The sequence below is a fragment of the Alosa alosa genome, chromosome 11, assembly GCF_017589495.1.
Source record: "Alosa alosa isolate M-15738 ecotype Scorff River chromosome 11, AALO_Geno_1.1, whole genome shotgun sequence".
Taxonomy (NCBI): domain Eukaryota; kingdom Metazoa; phylum Chordata; class Actinopteri; order Clupeiformes; family Clupeidae; genus Alosa; species Alosa alosa.
This window is the reverse complement of record NC_063199.1, coordinates 24,763,247-24,778,902: the sequence shown is the minus strand read 5'-3', so window position 1 is coordinate 24,778,902 and position 15,656 is coordinate 24,763,247. Positions and strand designations below refer to the sequence as shown.

The window sequence follows — 15,656 nt, the reverse complement described above, 5'->3', positions numbered from 1 at the left end:
CGCAAAACAAAACAGATTGTCTGCCTACTACCATATGGTTATTATTTAAATTGTGATAGCCTTATAATTATTAACATAGGTTATAGGTACTCATTATTTGCTTATTTTATTGATAGACGTTTGATGAATAGCCTAGGGCCTACTGTAGTTGATTGGGAGTGGAGGGGCAAGTTTTCGAAGGTATTTTCAACTACAATATTAATATTGGTATATCATACTATGTGCGAGTGGCAAGCGCTTTTTATTGACGCTATGCCTGAGACAAGGAAGCACTCACACGGGTGCATAATGTGAATTTGCATTCAGTTGGTCTACCACGCCTACCCCTGCTGTTTTACAGAAATAGCCATGATTCCCCATTCCAAAAGGACAACTTTACTTAATTGTTAGTCTATGTCAAAAGTCGTTGTTCACTTTGTGTGAATGACGCTTATTTTCCGCTTCTTTTTATTCCAACCTGGGCACTTTGGAGCAGAAACAAGAACGCCGCACACATCCTGAATTACTTACACCTGGCTTGACATAGTCGCCCCTACTCATCCTGGATTGGCATTAGTGAAACGAGTTGAGCTAGGATGACTAGACAACGCATGTCAAACCTCGCTTTATCACTTATCTTGATGTCTTAATTCTGCCTTTGTGAAATACCCTCTGCTCAATAAAACATGCACCTCTGTTTTATTTGTAGATGACTGACTATATCTAATTTAAATGTTGTTATGAACTGATATGTGATGATTCTGTGAATACTGGATATGGGGCCCCTGCTGTACAATGCCTGCATACCACAAATAGTGCAATCATACAATCAATGAGAGCATGTGGTTATAAATTTTTTGATGCAACAGTTGCTTTTCTGGACCAGTGGAGTGACATTTGGGTAATTTTTTCTTGGGGCACACCTGATGATCTCTCACGGCACACTTGTGTGCCCCGCACAGTGGTTGAAAACACTGGTCTAAGGTGAGACATGCATCTGTGTGTGTGTGTGTGTGTGTGTGTGTGTGTGTGTGTGTGTGTGTGAGTGTGCATGTGTGTGTTTGGGTGTGTGTGTGTGGATATGATGTAGAGGTGTGGGAAAATCATTCTTTGACTGTGTGTGTGTGTGTGTGACAGACAGATTTGGGGGTGGGAGGGTAGGGTACTTTCTCAGTAGTGACTACTAAAGGCTAGTTCTCTGCGTTTCCTGAGTTTCTTATCTCAAAAGTTCATCGTCTAAGGCAGTGTTTTTCAACCTTATTTGTGCCATGACACACTTTTGACACTTAAAATGTCCCACGGCACACTAACATCCTGTGTGAAGAAAAAAAAATAAATATACCATAGCCTAAAATTTTAAATAATACACAGATATGGCCTTTATTATGGCTTCTATGCAAGACCTGAAGGGTATTTTACAAAACCTAGATAAGGGATTAAGCTGGGATTTTAGGGTTATCCTGATGAATTTAGCCTTGACTTGGTTTCACAAAGAGATGGCTAACAGCCAAGCTAAGTTAATTCTAATGGTAATTATGTCGCCTATTGGTTCTTGCTAGCTGTCATTCACATCAGACCTCCATGCTAATTTTAAGGAGCTTTTATTCCATTTATAAACTATTTGCCTAAATGTATTTGCTCGCGAAACAAAAACAGATTGTCTGCCTACTACCATATGGTTATTATTTAAATTGTGATAGCCTTATAATTATTAACATAGGTTATAGGTACTCATTATTTGCTTATTTTATTGATAGACGCTTTGATGAATAGCCTAGGCCTACTGTAGTTGATTGGGAGTGGAGGGGCAAGTTTTCAAGGTATTTTCAACTACAATATTAATATTGGTATCATACTATGTGCAGAGTGGCAAGCTTTTCTTATTGACGCTATGTTCGAGACAAGGAAGCACTCACACGGGTGCATACGAATTTGCATTCAGTTGGTCTACCACTACTCCTGCTGTTTTACAGAAATAGCCATGATTCCCCATTCCAAAAAAGGACAACTTTTACTTTAATTGTTAGTCTATGTCAAAAGCCGTTGTTCACTTTGTGTGAATGACGCCATTTTCCTCGCTGTCTTTTTTTTATTCCAACCGTGGGCACTTTGGAGCAGAAACAAGAACGCCGCACACATCCTGAATTACTTACACCTGGCTTGACATAGCGTCGCCCTACTCATCCTGGATTGGCATTAGTGAAACGAAGCTGAGCTTAGGATGACTAGACAACGTTATGTCAAACCTCGCTTTTATCACTCTATCTTGGATGTCTTAATTCTGCCTTTGTGAAATACCCCTCTGCTCAATAAAACATGCACCCTCTGTTTTATTTGTAGATGACTGACTATATCTAATTTAAATGTTGTTATGAACTGGATATGTGATGATTCTGTGAATACTGGATATGGGGCCCCCGTTGTAATAATGCCTGCATACCACAAATAGTGCAATCATACAATCAATGAGAGCATGTGGTTATAAATTTGATGCAACAGTTGCTTTTCTGACCAGTGAGTGACATTTGGGTAATTTTCTGCGGCACACCTGATGATCTCTCACGGCACACTTGTGTGCCCCGGCACAGTGGTTGAAAAACACTGGTCTAAGGTGAGACATGCATCTGTGTGTGTGTGTGTGTGTGTGTGTGTGTGTGTGTGTGTGTACGTGAGTGTGCATGTGCGTGTGTTTGGGTGTGTGTGCATGCATGTGTTAGAATAAAATAGTGACGAGAAAAATCAACACAGTGTGTATAAGGTCAAACCATTGACCTTACGGAGTGAGGGTTGCACATGGAGACTCATGGTGGTACATTCCAATCTTGTCACAGCAGCCACCTGGATCAAATTAGTCAGCCGTCATCCATTCATTTCTCTCTCTCTCCCTCCCTCTCTCCTCTTCCCCTCTTTTCCTCTTAGAAACCACTCAACCCTGCCAGCGCCTGGATTCTGGCCCAGAGCAGTCCCCGTCCTAAACCGTGTCAGAGCCAGAGTGGCCCATTACTGTTTCTGGATCCCAAATCCAGGTCAGTCCGACCAGCCTCGGGGTGGTCCCTGGGAAGTCGGTTTCAGGTCCTTCAGCCTGGAAGCGTTGGAGACTTCCTGGTTGGAAAGTTCCTGCATTCCAGAATTCCCCACTCAGCTGCCATCACCACATATAATAGCGGGAAGGTGACTACAGAGCTGATGGTAACGGAGTGCAAACAAAGTGTGTGTGTGTGTGTGTGTGTGTGTGTGTGTGTATGTATGAGTGTGCGTCTGTGTGTGTATATGTATGTGCATTGGGGGCCATAGCCAGGATCAATAACAAGTAAAGCAGAAACTGAAGCTTCAAGTACAGTACCAGGGCTTAAATTTCACTTTCGGATTATGGTATTGGCGATAATTTGTTCAAGTCCCCGCAACTCTAGCCATCATAATGCGAAATTCTCGCATACACTTTACAGCCTGTCTGATGACGCTAATATAGCCAATCGCTATAAGCGTGAAATGCGTGCTATTGACCGGACTGATCAACTACCGAAAGTTGAATTGAACATAGCCTCATGCAGACGCACACACACACGGAGAGAGAGAGAGAGAGAGAGAGAGAACCTAATGGCGCTTTACGCAAATAGGCTCGCTACCATGGCAAACTTTTACATCTGGAAAGAGCTCCTTGGTAACTATCCTGCTAGCTCAGGTCACGTCAACACTTGATCCCAGAAAGATTGTCTTCGACATGTTAGTTTTTGAACATTTATTGTATCTAATGACATAGAAAACATAATGATTTGCATACACATACCGCACTATGCACAACTTTTATTCACCAGCGACTATAGCCTAAAACCGTCAGGTTGAAGGGGGCTAATTACTCCATAGAATTACTCTCGCGTATTTTCTTAAAGTGACAGGCACTCAATTACTCCTACTCATCAGCAATGTGCACTCAATTGGACCTACACCACATTAAAGATATGCCTAAGTGTTATAGGTTAAACGTCAATATGAGGCATTCAAATGACTAAATATGTTTAGCTACTAGTAATTACTAGTAAAATGCTATACTTTTTAAAAAAAAATGCATTATTAAATAAATACACTCTATATGAATTCAAAAATATATGATAGAAACATATCACATAAGCTATCATTTTCAGTGTGTGTTTGTGTGTGTGGAGAGAGTCAAGCAGAATCTAGGATGTCCACTGTTGTGAATGATCCCACTACAGTATATATTACTGATGACGCCAGGGTGGTGGGGGCCCCAAAATCAAACACTTTTTTTTTTAAAAGTATCGAAGCATTGAAATCGCAATTTTGACTTGGTATCAGAATCGACACCCTCCTCCCCTAAATTGTGTAAATCCCCTACATGAATAACCTAAGGAGGGAATTCCCCCCCATTTTGAAAAATGAATTTTAAGCCCTGAGTACACAGAGAGCTTACCTACCCTGCCCTGCCCTGCCTGACCTGCCTGACCTGCCCTGACCTAAGCTGATCTGACCTGATCATCCAGCTGAAACCCCTCTAAGCACACATGCACAGTCTACCGAACAGACAGAGGGACTGGGGTCAGTTACAGCCAAGGCAAGGCATGTTTATTTATACAGCACATTTCGTACACAGTGACAATTCAATGTAGCCTAGAAATCTAGACGCACCCTAGCGGCAGCAAATTACATTTGCTTCCAGGGCTAGTCTAGCAACTATCCGTTGGCTTGTGAGCTCGAAAAATTAAACTTCCATCAGGCCAATCAAATCGTGTATGGAGTTGTTAGGCGGGTCTTAACATAATGATTGATGGCAGAGTTGCGGTTTGGCTTGAATTCCCTGCTACTTGAAAACAAAGAAGATGGATGTTGCTGTTGGCCAACAGTGTGACACGAGTTAAGCTTTTTTTAAGTTGGCAAAAGTTTGAACTAGCCCACTAGCTCTGCTGGTGGGAAAACACATGGGACTCATAGCGCTGTCCTATTGCGTGCAGAGGGAATTTGAAAGACAACCGATTATCCTGCCCCTCGGACTGAGCACTGCGAACAACTCATCAGGCTAAATTCAATGTGCTTTACATAAACAAAAGCAAAGAATAATAGTGAATAAACTGGACAGACAGAGGGACTAGAGGGAGTCACGGTCAGGGAGACACTATTCACTGTGCATGCCAAGTGACAGTTGCTATAATCTTCCTCCTACAAAACACACACACACACACACACAATTCAAAAGGACTCCAGACAGGCGCTTCGTCTCCAGCTCTGAAGGAGTCTAATTGAATGAGGTCAGTGTGACGACACTTGCACACTCTCCCGCTGTGCGCCCTTTCCGTTTGGAGAGGATCAAGGGTCACCTGATGGTTTAAAAGTAAACACACACACTCTGCTTCATGTGCGTGCGCGCGCGCGCGCGCACACACACACACACACACACACACACACACACACACACACACACACACACACACACAAGCGTGTGCACACACACACACACACACACACACACACACACACACACACACACACACTTCCATTACACTGTTTTCCCAGGCAGGTAAAACAAACTGACTTCCCCCTCCCTCCTGGAGCCACAGCTACCTGTGAAATCTCCACCCCTCTACACAAAATACAATTAGAAACACATTTGCCATTATAAACATGCCTTCACACACACACACACACACACACACACACACACAAGGGCAACACTATCTCTGATAGCAAACTTAGATAACAAACCCGACAGCAAATGACTGTTGCTGAACCCGCTCGTGATTCAAAAACAAACACTGCAGGGTTCTTACGTCTCATGACTATTATTAGAAACATGTGCATCTGTACGGACTAGCCTAGCGTACATTATGCTGGACAAGCGGAGCCATTAAACTCAGCTCAACCTCGGCTTCAACTCAGGCAATATTTAGGCTAGGTTACAGGATCCCATACATAGAGTGAGACTCTGGAGTTCTCCATGTGTCTCCCTGAACCGATATATTTGTTTTGTTGTGTTTGTTGTAGGTGTTTGTTGTTGTTGTTCCTGTTGTTTGTGACGATGCAGATTAACATTAACATGTATTCATTCAGCAGACACTTCTCTCCAAAGCGACTTATGTCAATTACATTACAAGGGCCTTTGTCCCCGGAGCAACTCAGGTTTAAGTGCCTTGCTCAAGGGTACAACGGTGGAAGCCAGTGGAGGGCATATCCATATTCCCCACACAGTCTGGAAGGCGATATGTTATTAGCTTGGCTCTCACACAGTGAGTGAGCATTAAACTCGGCATCTATCCTTCCTTTGGCGCGCGGTCAAAGAGAACGTCCACAGCCACCAGCGTCTGGGTTTCCACACGCCAACAGAGACGGCTCGCAACGGCTGCAGCGCATTTTCCACCAGCTGCAACGTCGTCTCCGGGAGGAATAAAATAAAATGGTCCGGCGGGCCAAGCTGCCCAATCTTCAAATCGGAGAGATGCCCGCCAGCAGCGCCACTAAATTCCTAAAGGAGCAGAGTGTCTACAACCCAAAACAAAACAACCGGCCACGTTTGAGCTTCTATGTCTCCTTTTAAGGCCAGACTAGGTTTATACACACACACACACACGAAAAAGCCCTCTGTGCCCATTATAAAGTTTCTCTGGCATATTGTGAAACCACTGCTGTTCAGGTGCAGTGGGCCATGACAAAAGAAGGATCCGATGGTCCAGCTAAACCCTCCAGTGAGTCAGTGTGGTCTAACAAAGCAATGACATGCTCTGCTCTTTCACCATCAGCTTTGGCGATAGAGAAAAACATGCCCCCCCCCCCTCTTCTCTCCCACTGTCTCCTGAGGGATATGGAAGAAAGACAGACAAGAGGAGAAGCCAACACGTCTGCAGCCAAACGTCTAATCTAGTGCTGTTCTGGAGATCTCACCATCCCTATAATCAGTGGTCTCTTCACTCTTCCTTTCCACACACACACACACACACACACACACACACACACACACACACACACACACACACACACACACACACACACACACACACACACATCCTGGGAGTTGGAGCCCACTGTAATCAGCTGGGGCTTTGCTTACTCAGCAAACGCATAGGATTCTTCCCCCCTCTCTCTCTCTCTCTCAGAGTGTCAACCCCGCGTGTTCTCTCTCTCTCTGTCTCTCTCTTTCACACCCTCATCCAGACAGTCCGTCATTCACACTCACTCAGGAAGGAAAGAGAGAAGGAAAGGAATAGAGCTTCAGAGATTATGCTTGTGAGTTAGCCTGACGAGCCAGACCCACATTAAGATATAGGGTCTGGGCATTCATCGTTCGGAGTGCTCAGTCTGAGGGGCGGGATAATCGGTTGTCTTTCAAATTCCCTCTGCACGCAATAGGACAGCGCGATGAGTCCCATGCGTTTTCCCACCAGCGGAGCTAGTTGGCTAGTTCAAACTTTTGCAAAATTAATAAAAGCTTAACTCGTGTCACACTGTTCGCCAACAGCAACATTATCTTATTTGTTTTCAAGTAGCAGGGAATTCATACCAAACCGTTGCAACTCTGCCATCAATCATTATGTTAAGCCCGCCTAACGACTCTATACACGATTTGATTGGCCTGATAGAAGTTTAATTTTTCGAGCTCACAAGCCAACAGAGAGTTGCTAGACTAGCCCTGGCAGCAAATATAATTTGCTGCCGCTAGGGTGTGTCTAGATTTCTAGGCTACTTGTGAGAAGGATGGAGGCTAGGCAGATACCATCGCAACTTCCAGATGGCCCAAATTCACCTCCAAACCAATGAAGCATGTTTATCCCTATAGGTCCCGCACATTGTTAATTTCTCATGAGAACAGCATAATTTAACGGTCAGAGTAATAAATGTAATTGGACACACTAACACCCACTAACCAACCACCCAGTCCTAGACCCGTACCAAAGGAGGCAGCAACATCCATGGAACACAAGGGAACAGTTTCCAAAGTGATTCACCCCAGGGCAATTTTTCTGAGTCAATCTATATTAGACATCTGGGGCAATGGCAATGCTGTACACAGGAATACTGCTAAAATACATTAATGTACAGACACAATGCGCGCGCACACACATGAAAAAGCCCTCTGTGTCCACCATATATATATAACAATCACTGTCTGCCATCAGTGGAGAATGGAGTATAATGGCCCCTGGTGTTCCAACGCACCCTGTTTCATTAAGAGAAAAAAGCTTTTGAGACAGTGGATGTTGACCCGTGCTTTTATTCCCTTTATCTGACCAGTACACCAGCCCGACAAAGCTGAATGAGTGATGATAACGACAAGGTCAGGTCTGGGTCAAACTCTCTCAGAACGGAGGCTTTCTTTACAAGGCGGGTCAGGATACGAACTCAGACGTCATTCTGAACAGGCTCCAGCAAATGCTGCGATCACCCACTGTTGGAACTTGACGTGGCAATCAATGCGGGTTCTCCGAACCAACCTCCAAAGGCGTGCCGTGCCGGTGGAGGAATGTGATAATCTGAACAGGACAGGTAATAGGCTCTCTGTCTTGGCTTGCTGGTCTAGGAAATGGGTGGTGTTGTTCTTGCTCATCATCACTCACGCTTCACACAATCCCTTAAATTCAGACAGACCTGGCAACATGGTATTCTTATGCAATGTGCATAAGGGTCTGTATGTGTCAAACAGGAACACACCATATGTTTAAAGAACATTGCTTCAAGTTCAGCCTGCAGGCAAAGGACTCCGTGTGCCGACATAAGAGATACCAGGTCGAACCGAATTCATCATAGGCTATCACCATTAATTAGGTTAATGTTGATACCCTTAAAATGCGCATGGCAGTTGTTATAATAACAAAAGAACAAGACATCTTACATCAGCCAGTCTTAGGTAGAAAGCATTTTCCAAGGCTTTGCCTTCCAATGTTAACAACTATTATGGAATAAACACAATCAAGCCACACCGGAATGTAGTGTCAAAATAATTAATTTGAAAAATATGTCAACACTCCTTGTTGGTGTCATGGAAATCCATTTCTACAGAGCCGTATTTCCAACAAACACAATCAAGCTTGTTTTTTTCTGATCTAACCTATCCCTCGGTTACACAAGCGCTGGACACAGAGACGTTGCGCTCTGGATTCGAGCACTCTGAATTACATTCATAACCAGTAGAAACAACAGATCAAAGCCGCCCATGCAAGACATTGCGCGTATTCTCTCAATCTCACATAGCCGGGACCTTGACACTCCCTTCGACAAATTGCTACAACTCAAATAAATCAATAGACTGCCGTGCCGACAGACAGACAGCCGAGTGCTAGGCAAGGCTTGAATGTTGTACGTGTAGGATTACCCAAGTAGGGGCGCTTCAATTCCGTGCAGTCAGCTCGACGCAGAGGGTATCTTATACAATGTAAACATCTTGTAGACACGAACACACTGTATCCAATAACCTAATGTGTCTAACAACAAGTAAGTGGCAGCAATGGCGCTGAAAAGAGACAGTCCAAAAAAAGTGTCGCATTTGAATGTTAGCTCCCTTACCTAATGCAAGAGGATCCTCGAAAATATGGACAGTTTACAAAACCGCCTGCAGCTCGTCCACTTCGAGGAAAAATACTATTCCACAAGGACAACCATTATATATTCCACTACTGGCACGTGCAAGTATATCCAGGTTCGTCAGATGTAGGCTGTGATGCACGCATATACAGTCAGAAAAAAAGATTTGGGCATTGATCAAGTTGGCGAACAGGGAGCCGTAGTCGTGGTGGCAGCAGTTGAGAAGGCGCTAAAGCGAACCTCCCAGGAGTTGGGCAAGGCGCATGTGTTTGAAAACTGTAGGGGGGGAAATGCGGGAGTAGAGTTGTAACTTGTTCGGAAAACAACAAACTCAAATAAAGTATGAGGTCAATAAGTGTAACAATACACCAAAAAGTAATATTACTATGTGTTTTTTCCACATTTTGGACAAGCAATGAAATATTGCACGGTAAAATATTACATGTCCCCTTGCTTAATGTGAAGTGTAGTAGCGCGTTCCATATCCTTTAATACTATTGGTGGAGCCTGTGTGACGCATTAAAAGGAGGCAGTACAAATCGCATCCAAGAACATTCAAATGAATCAGTCTTCATATTTGGCATATCAGCAAGGTAGGCCTATTGCTTGCGGTACATAACTGCGCAGAGAATGACAATGTAGAACATTACATTTATGAATTGATTTCAACATGGGCAGTTTGGCGATCTATAGGCAATTTTTGTTAATTTGAGACACTGACCCTGATTGGGCGTGGGTGTTTAATACACTCACTCATCATTCAGAGTGGACATTCAGTGCAATCTGTTCAAACCCACTTATGTTAAAAGTTCATGTCTCTCCCCAAGGTGTAGATTAAGGCACTTTTTAATATATATTTTTTGATTGAAGCAACTTTAGTGTGTAGTGGGTTTAGTCTGAATTATGCACAAATGTAGGTGCAATAATATATAGCCTAATTAGATGTGTATATTTATTTCTCTAAAATCACTCAAATTTGAGGGGTTTTTTTCCTTTTCTGGGCAATATGTCTATGCAAAAACATAATTTATGAACAACATTGACGAACTGTTTGAGCCCCTCATGTTGATTCTTGAATGTCTTAGGTGTGCCATAAGAATAAAATGGCCCTGGTCCTGCAGACTGGTCAGCTGCTGAGTGAAAGTGTGCGCACCAGGAGTTAACGTATCAGCCCGCTGTCCCCTGACCAGCAGCCGCGGAGCTGGCAGTGACCAAGGCACCAATTAGAACAGTGTGATCCAGTTATCCCACAGCCACAATGGCCTCTATCATCCAGCAGAGTTCAGATGCACGCTGGAGGAGAGAGGCACCGGCAGGAGGCTCAGGGCATGGGAGAAATAAAACATGATACACAAACACACACACACACACACTCATTTCCTCTTTCTGTCTGTCCTCATCTCTCTCTTTCCTTATATCTTTCTTTTTCACTTTCTTTCTGGCTCCATTTTGTAAGATACACATCTATATTCTTTTTCTTTCTTATTTTCTCTTTTTCATTCTCTCTCTCTGTCTTTTTTTCTTTTTTATCCTGTGGAGCTAGACATTTCCACAGAACTGTCCAGCACAGATGATTCCCTCTGCATGTGTAGTGCTATTGGACCTATGAGTATGCGGCTACCCCCAGCAAAGCCTCTTGATCAGCCAGAGCTCAGGGTCAACACATTGTCCCCTTGGTGAAATTAACCACTTGAGAGTGTGCTCCTCCCTCACTCACTCGCTCGCAGCCTCGCAAACAGACACAAGGGTGTCGGGAGATACATGCATGCGAGCACTTGAGAATGTGACTTCAGTAGATAAGCAGAAGATACACAGTTACTAAAATATCCCCTTATCTTATTTTTCTGAGGGGCTCCGGGACGACTACTACAGATACTGTACCTCCACCCTCCACCCATTACACCTCTCAAACAAAGCACACACACACGCACACACACACACACACACACACACACACACACACTGCAGAACACATGCTATAAACAATACCAAATGACCTGCTACAAAAACATATTTACAGACACTACAGATACTGTATACACAAACAAGCAAAATACATCAAAACAAACAAACACATACACACAAACATAGGAGCCACACAAAACCGTCTATGCCCATAACTCTCTCTCACACACAAACATACACACACACACACACACACAAACAAATACACACACATACACACAGCAGTTGGTACTTGTAGGAGAATCCCCTCCAGGGACACCATCAGCTTTTCGCACGTCTGAGATTAAAGCTCGCTGGCTGTCAGTACACATCCAGCACCCCTTTTCCCAGATAACACACACATATACATTACACACACACACAAACACACACGCACACGCACACACACACATACACAGTCACTACTTTGGTCAACCAATGCCTGGTCTCTATAGCACCCACTTACTTCTCATCAGGAATCTATGATAGGGACTATCAAACAAACACAGTAAAACACACACACACACTCACACACACCATGCATGCAAACCAGGCATGCATACATAAGAGCCCCAGACTTTTCCAAACTGACATCATCTCTCTCAGTTCAGATGTAATTCCACAAAACCATGACCATGCCTGGAAAGCCAGTGTGGACCCCAAAAAACTGCTGAGTTTATGACAGATGTCCTTCGAACTCAGTGACACAGGCTTGCACGAGGCCATTATCACAGATTAAAAAGCATTTCGAGAAAGCATCAGAGTTCCCACATGCTGTAACATAAACTAAATTCCACACACAATTAAAAAGCAATGCCAGAACGTTCTGTGCCCATTTGTTCTCCATTACCGTAGTGAACTGTGATCAAAAGGGGCTGTTTATTTCCTGTAATGCACCTGTGACGTTATCGCAGAACACTGTCAGGGCATAATTGCACAAAAGCACACAGATGTATGGTTTCGTTTAGTGCTCAGCACTGGATGATGCTGAGGCAAATGAAGAATCTGTAGTGAGCTGATGGAACATGTGTTCAGCATTATGCCAAATCTAAAGGGGAAAACTCAGTGTCACAGAGTTCAGAGGAAATACTAACAAAATTATAAAACGGCCAACGCAGCAATTTATTGTAATAAGAGGAAAATAACCCAACATGACACATTACGCCAGAGCTCATTTATTCTTAACAACTGACACAGAATGAACAGTACTAATGTGAGCACAAAGCATGGTTCATTAAGAAAGAATCTAAAATGTAACATGCAATTATAGCTTGCACACAGTAGCTTACATTAGCAGTGTTTTCAGTAGCATAGTGGGACTTGTTATTTGAGGAACTGCCAATTTTCCCCTGGACGGAAAAGACCTGTTTTCCTGGACTATGCATTGGCCAGGCATCCAAGTTGCTTGAGTCAGCATAGGGTCTTCAGATTCTCAGTGAAGGGAGGGGTAATTGTGTTACCTAAACCATACAGGATATGCTGGTGACCTTCAAGTTGTGGTAATATCATGTGGTAACTGTGCTGTAATTTTCTGATTAGCTCTGACTCTCCTAAATCAGCAAAATACTGTAAATATCCGTCCAGAATTTGCAGTGACCAACTACAATAATATAAAATGGCAAAAACAAACATAACATTCTGACTTTTCCAGCACACATAGCCAGTGACAGTCCATTCACTAGTTTACAATTACAGTGTCCGGAGTGTGCTGGTTTTTGCCCTTGCACCAACAAATAAAACACTCATCACTCTCTCCCTCTCTGTGACTATACACTGAATAAGTCACAACACACGCACTGGGTCCTTTCAACACATCCCCAGCCACCACATAACAGCAGTATTCCTGTAACAAACTGGAGTTCATCTGCTGTAGGCTTCAGTTAAACCATACAGTGGTAGCGTGTGTATCACCACCCTGTGTGTTACTGTTTGTTCTACATAAAACCACACACACACACACACACACACACACACACACACACATATAAACACGGATACATGTGTGCGCACACACACACACACACATATTAACACGGATACATGTGTGCGCACACACACACAAACACAAACACACAGAGAGAGAGAGAAAGAGAGAGAAAGACATACACAGACACACACACACACGCATATACACACACACGCACACAAGCACACTCTCGCTCACCTGACACTCACTCTAGAGGAAGCAGCCTGGCTAGGAGAAAGAGCTATTACTGGAAGCTAATGAGAGCACTCAGGCATACCACTCTCTGAAAAATGAGACATGCGATTATGAAACATCACAGGGGCTCAGAGGGGAGAGAGAAAGAGAGAGAGAAAGAGAGAGAAAGGGAGGGAGAGAAGAGAGAGGCAGACAGATAAAGAAAGAAAGAGATGGAGAGAGGGAGAGAGACAGAGAAAGAAAGAAATGCAAAAAGATCCACCCATATTATCACAGGTGTTTTGCCCTGAAACGTAAGTCTTTAGGCAGCTGACTGTCAACTCAGCTAAGCTTGCCTAACACACACACACACACACACACACACACACACACATATGCTCACACACGCACACAAACACATGCACCACACCTCACACATTACAAAGGCAGCCAGTGATGATGTCATCCTCTTTTCACAAAAGAACCCGTCTACAGCCATTCTCTGATTGACAGCAGACACATCAATCAAACAGCTAAATGAGAAAGAGATAGAGGGAGGGAGAGAGAGAAAAGGATGGGCAGCACTTACTGAAGGAAGGATCTGCAATGACCGCGAGGTGAAATTATCCAGTGGTATCTCTTTTTTCTTTTATCTCTCCTCCTCTTCTTCACGCACTCTCTTCTCTTTTCCGTCTCTCTCTCTCTGCACTCCCTTTCTTCCTTCTCTCACCACGACGACATGCAACCTGAACCGGTGCAAGTTGCCATGGTTACCGGATGGATTCTCTTTTACGCCATTGGATGCATCAGGCAGGAGGATTGGCAGGGTTGGGGGGGGGGGGGCAGGGAGTTGGTTGAGGGGGAGTGGGCTCCACCCCTTAAGGATGACGCTGCATCAGTGCTTCACAATAGAGAACTGCTGGGCACTGTCTGCTGAGACAAACACACACACACACACACACACACACACACACACACACACGTACACACACACAGATACACACACAAATCTTAATGAGTTGTCAAGGAAAGCAAATACAGCAGATGTCAACACATTGCTGTTTCTGTGTGTAGACAATGTATTTATTTTATGTAGTGTGTGTGTGTGTGTGTGCGTGTGATGTGTGTGCATCCGTGTGTGTGTGTGTGTGTGTGGAGATGTATCTGTTATCATAATAAGTCTGTTGTTTAGGTTGCATTTTAAATGGTTATTTCGTCCAGAACACAGTTGTACACGCACACACACACACATACACATACAGTACACACATATGTACACATAAATATCCTGACTCACAGTGGGCCATTCCACATGAAGGCGCTACAACGGCACTGCCATATGAGGCTGAGTGACCTGCTGGCTCAGCCCTGATACTCCTACTGAGGCAGCCTATTTATAACTCACACACACACACACACACACACACACGTGTGTACGGGCACACACACACATACGCATGCGCGCACATGCATGCACACACACATACACACACACACACACACACACACACACACACACACACACACACAGTATCACAGAATCTTAAATTCTTAAATTCTTAAATCTTAAATCTTAAATTCATGCACATGCGGTTGGTAAAATTGGAGCAGCAGCCTGTGTGTGTGTGTGTGTGTGTGTGTGTGTGTGTGTTTGTGTGCCTGTGTAGAGACATAGAGACATCTGTCATGTATTTTTCCTTGTCAACACTACCACATGCACTGCAACCAGCCCAAATATAGACTGTAAACTGTAACTTTAGTACTTCACACAAAGAGGCTTTCAACAATGACCTACAGATGAATTGCGTGTTCATTGAGAACGGTCTTCAAGTCAAATCTTTATGTTTACTGATTAGTCTAACAGTTTTTCATATGACTCATGGGCATGTTCGTGAGTCCCCATGTTCATGCCCCCAGAGTGTAGCGCTGTTGCTGCCTTGCTGCTTTAGCTGCTGGCTAAAGGAACTCAAACTAGGTAAAACCGATTGTTTTTTTGTTTTGTTTTTTCTGTCCTGATGTAGTGGAAATCTTCAACATTCATTTTAATCATCACCCCAGCCTTTGATCA

General features: G+C 43.8%; 1 protein-coding gene across 22 annotated transcripts in view; it reads right to left on the bottom strand.

The window, feature by feature from the left end:
- The window catches only part of mical3a (microtubule associated monooxygenase, calponin and LIM domain containing 3a), a 98,045-nt gene extending 83,539 nt beyond the window's left edge, over positions 1 to 14,506 (bottom strand). For 4 of the 22 annotated variants that reach the window (XM_048257087.1, XM_048257091.1, XM_048257089.1 and 1 more), the window contains exon 1: positions 14,178 to 14,445. The gene's annotated coding sequence lies outside the window, so the exon portion shown is untranslated. Of the gene's footprint in view, positions 1 to 9,486; positions 9,733 to 14,177 lie in introns of those variants that run through there. The other 18 variants (XM_048257082.1, XM_048257086.1, XM_048257088.1 and 15 more) reach the window with 13 other exon arrangements.
- Positions 14,507 to 15,656: the final 1,150 nt, after the last annotated feature.